Raw genomic sequence first — 5000 nt, forward strand, 5'->3', positions numbered from 1 at the left:
AAGAAGAAAAATTAGAGAAGCAACGAAATAAATAAATACATACATAAATAAATAAATAAATAAATAAATAAATAAATAAATAAATAAATAAATAAATAGAAAAAAAATAAAATAAAGTAAAATAAAATAAAATAAAATAAAATAAAATAAAATAAATATACATAAAGCTCGCGTGTCCTCGGGCTCCTTCGGATCGTCGCGTCTTCCGACAATGATGTAATTATTAACTATGTAATCCCTTAACGTTATATTTTTCCTGGCGGTGGCACACGAATTTGACGACGAATGTGCCCTCATAAAAAAAAAGGCCGTCTAAATGATGCGTCTGATGCGTGTTCGCGTTGCTCGATACGACAACGACGCGCTGCCAATTATTATTAATAATATATGGGCGCGTTCGTCGTAAAATTCGCGGGTCGCTTACGTTAACCGCCGGCAGTTTGTGATATATTTAGTGAAACAAATTAAAATTAAACGAAAAATAAAAAAGGAAGAAAAGAGAAGGAAAATAAAAAAGAAAAGTGGTTGTTATTCAAATTAAACGGGAAAAAGGAGAGGGAGAGAGAGAGAGAGAGAGAGAGAATGTGAGAGAGTGAGAGAGTGAGAGAATGTGAATGAAGAGAGTTAGGAAAAAAAGAGATGAACGATAGATAGAGAAGGGGAGAGAGAGAGAGAGAGAGATAGAGAAAAGTTGTAGCGCTCAAAGTGGTTTTACATATTCGAACTGAACACACAGAGAACATATTTAAAATATACTTTACAATGCACATCGAAGAACATTGATATAATTATTAAAGAGAAAAAGAAAAATAAGAAATAAATAAATAAAAGCATAGAAAGAGTAAGAGATAGGAAGAGTGAGTGAAAGAGGGGAAAGAAAGAAGGAAAGAAAGAAAGAAAGAAAGAAAGTGAATATGGACGAGTTCGCGGCCACGCATGCCTGAGATATGGCTCGTTCGTTTTCCTCGCTAATAACGAAGATCACACTAACGTCGTTATGGCAATAGTTAATGGCGAACGATCGTTAGACTCTCGTAACATCTCGTTTTTCTTCTTCTTCTTCTTCTTCTTCTTCTACTTCTACTTCTACTTTGAGAATTAGGATCTCGATCTTTTTTGTCGATAGAACGAGAAAGAAAGATCCCGATCGATATTGTATCTTTCATGAGGAGGAATAGGTGGAGGAGAAGAAGGAGAATTATAATAATAATAATAATTATAATAATAATAATAATTATAATAATAATAATAATATTAATAATAATAATAATAATATTAATAATAATAATAATAATAATAATAATAATAATAATAATTAAAAAGAAAGAATGAAAAAAAAAGAAGATATAGTACGAAAGTAAAACGAATTCCTGCCGATGTGATTTTTGTCCTTGTCTAACGCGTAAGCCTCGTAGCTAATCGCCATCTCGATATTGTTGAAAAAGAGATTTTATATTGAACGATCGCGGATATATAATTTTTTATAAGACTAACTAAGCCCACACACGCACCCCCCACAGACTTACGATTATAATATAAAAATATTGCGTACACCAGACAGTAACTCTAGATTTCTAGCGCCGGGCGATATCTCTCAGCGTTGTGCTCGGGCTCGTTCGATGTGGTAAAAAGGAAAGAAAGAGAGAAAGAAAGCAAAAAAAAAAATAAAAAAAAAAGAGAGAAGAAAGAAGAAGAAGAAAAAGTATAGAAAAGAAGAGAAAAGTAAACCAAACTAAACGAAAAGTAAGGAAGAAATAAATGAAACAAGACATAATCTATAGGTATTATTGCGCCGGGATTAAAAAAGTAACGATATTAAATTAGAAGGGGGCGTTAATGAAAATTTTTCGAGATATATAGGAAACGTATCGATACTCGCGACGATTGGAGGTATGAATGAAACGAGGATTATATATTAAGAATAAAAAAAAAAACCCACCCCCCTGACAACCGAGAACACCCACGGCCTAAACCCGTCAAAAAATAAAAAAAAAAAAAAGAAAAAAAAAGAAAAAAAAAATAAATAAATACATCTAACATATATGTACACATAAAAGACATATACATAATATACTTATACATTGACACGTTAAACAATGCACACACTATGATAATATTGTAATGTTATTTTTCGAAGTTAGGAATATAATGTAGATAACGATATATATGATATGTACGTATACATACATATATACGATATGTGTACACCTACATGGGAAAATTCATACTGACGTTATACTCTACTCATTACACGTCTCTGGAACATTATACAAACGAAAGTTATCGAGAAGGAGAAGACAGTCAGTCGCATCGATACGTCAAACGAACAAAGAAAAAGAAAAACAAAAACAAAAACAAAAAAAAAACAAAAAAAAAAAGGAAGAAAACGTAAAAAAAAAGAAGAAAAAAAAAAGAGAAAAGAAAAGGAAAAAAAGAAAAAAAAGACATAAAATAAAAAAGGAGTAAAAAAAAAAAAAAGAAGTAAATAAACGAACGAACGAATGAGTAATGAAGATGAAAAAAATTAAAAAGGGAGATAAAAGTAAAGAAGAAAAAAAAAAACCGACGAAAACGTCTAACAAAATGACAAACAGCGAAGAAAATGGTATCGTGAAAGGAGAATCTGCATCTTTTCACAAATATCTTAACTTGTGTATTGTAGAGCCAATGGAAAGTACCTATGTATTTCGCGACTACTATGTGACTAAAAATTTTAAAAAGCTAAAAGCGATGTATGACGATGATGACATCGAAAAGACAAAGAAAATGGCGTTGACCATTACGAAGCGGTGCGAGGTCGCAACGATATTTTTACCAAGTTTTTCGATTATCGAGAAAATCCCTTTTACTTCCGATTATTCCTATATAAACGAGAATTTAGATGTGGCCTCGCGCCTCTTTCTAATTATCGCGAGATAAAAACGTGATATAATAGAATCGTACGAATTCGATCGGATCGATAAAATTTCGATTTAATCGAGGATAAAGACAAAAAGAAGAAAAAAGAAAAAAAAAAAAAAGAAAAAAGAAATGGTTTTGATTGTTGCGATAAATAATAAATGAAAAGTGCTAACAGAATTGTCACATAAGAAAACCTCTCCCCTGATACACTCCTTTCTCTCCTTACGTCGCTTACGTCCCTTCATTTTTCTAATTGTCCATCGAACTTCTTATCCCATCCTCCCTCTCTCTATCACCATTATCACTACCAATACCATCACCATTACAACCAACAACAACAACAACAACAACAACAACAACAACAACAACAACAACAACAGTACCACCATTACAAGGTGGCAAAGTAAGTTCGAGTTATGTATAACAGAGATGAAAAAGAAAAGGAAGAAGAAAGGAATAAAAAAATAGGGAGGAAAGAAAGAAGGAAGGAATGAAAGAAAGAAAGAAGGAAAGGAATAAGGGAAAATATGAGGAAAGGGTGAGAGAAAAATAAAAAAAAAAGGGGGAAAGGGTGCGCAACGTGCGTCGCCGCGTTCATTCGACGAAATCTTTTGTAATAGATAATAACACGTCATAAGGAATTACCTATACGATCCGTGTTGCGTTCGATATGTTGTGGGAGAGGAAAATGATAGAAATAAAATAAAATAAAATAAAATAAAATAAAATAAAATAAAATAAAATAAAATAAAATAAAATAAAATAAAGTAAAATAAAATAAAGTAAAATAAAATAAAATAAAGTAAAATAAAGTAAAGTAAAGTAAAGTAAAGTAAAATAAAATAAAATAAAATAAAATAAAATAAAATAGAGAAGAAGGAGAGGTTCATTGAGTGGGGGGCGCGACTTTCAAAAATTATAAGGAAAGTCGGTGTTATAATATTTGCGGCTAAGCTGAAAACGATATAGATTTTATTTCTTTTCGTTTTCTTTGTAAACATCTTGTTATTCGTATATATACATATATATATATATATATATATATATATATATATATATATATGTATATATATATATATATATTTTCTTTTTTTTTCATTTTCATTGTACGAATATGCTGGCATGTTGAAGAAACGTGGGTGAGGAATAAAAAATGGAATAAAGAAAGAAAGAAAGAAAGAAAGGAAGGAAGGAAGGAAGGAAGAACCAAAAGCGTCGCGAAGCCGGTTGACGAAATCTTTCTATTTTTTGAAACGTACAGGCTACTCGATCGGCACCTATCATCCAATTTTTGAATCCCTTTTTTTCTTTCCCTCTTTTTCTTCTAAACGACGATTTCCTGATCAAATCAGTGAATTTTCTCACGAAAAAAAAAGAAAAAAAAAAAAAGAAACAGGAAAATCGTTCGTGAAAAAGGAACTCCGTAAGTTTCTTTACTTTTTCTTCTTTTTTTTCTTTTTCTTTAATTTAATCGTTTCGTCGTATTCGTTAGGACGATTTACGAATAGCTTGTTCGTCACTTTTAATAGAAAGAGTAGGAATAGAGGAAGAGTAAGAACGAAATATAGATAGAGCAAGAGAGAGAGAGAGAGAGAGAGAGAGAGAGAGAGAGAGAGAGAGAGAGAGAGAGAGAGAGAGGAGATACTGTGTATGGACTAGGGGAAAATTAACATTGTGATGTTTACTGATCAAATATGTCAAAAAAAGAAGGCCCACTGGTTGAGGCCCGACATTTCTGAGTACACTATAAATAATAAACATTATGTAAAATTTACTGAAACATAGTCTATATTCTTTTTCTCCCATTTCCATATCCCATATCAATTAAAAAATATATACTCCGATTGATCTAATATACACGCGATCGAAGATAGAATATGTATCATCGTATCAATAAAAAAGAGACAAAAGAAAAGAAAAAAAAATAAAAGGAAAAGACAAAAAATGCAGAGGAAAAAGAGAAAGAAAGAAGAAGTGGAAAAAATACGTTGGATTGAGTCGAGAAATAAGATAACTTATCTCATGTGCAATGTGCATCATTGATTATAGTTCGCGTTACGCCGTGAATGCATCCAACTGCATTGTCGAATGCATTCGAT

Source organism: Vespa mandarinia, chromosome 1, assembly GCF_050613455.1.
Source record: "Vespa mandarinia isolate Hongniang chromosome 1, ASM5061345v1, whole genome shotgun sequence".
Taxonomy (NCBI): Eukaryota; Metazoa; Arthropoda; class Insecta; order Hymenoptera; family Vespidae; genus Vespa; species Vespa mandarinia.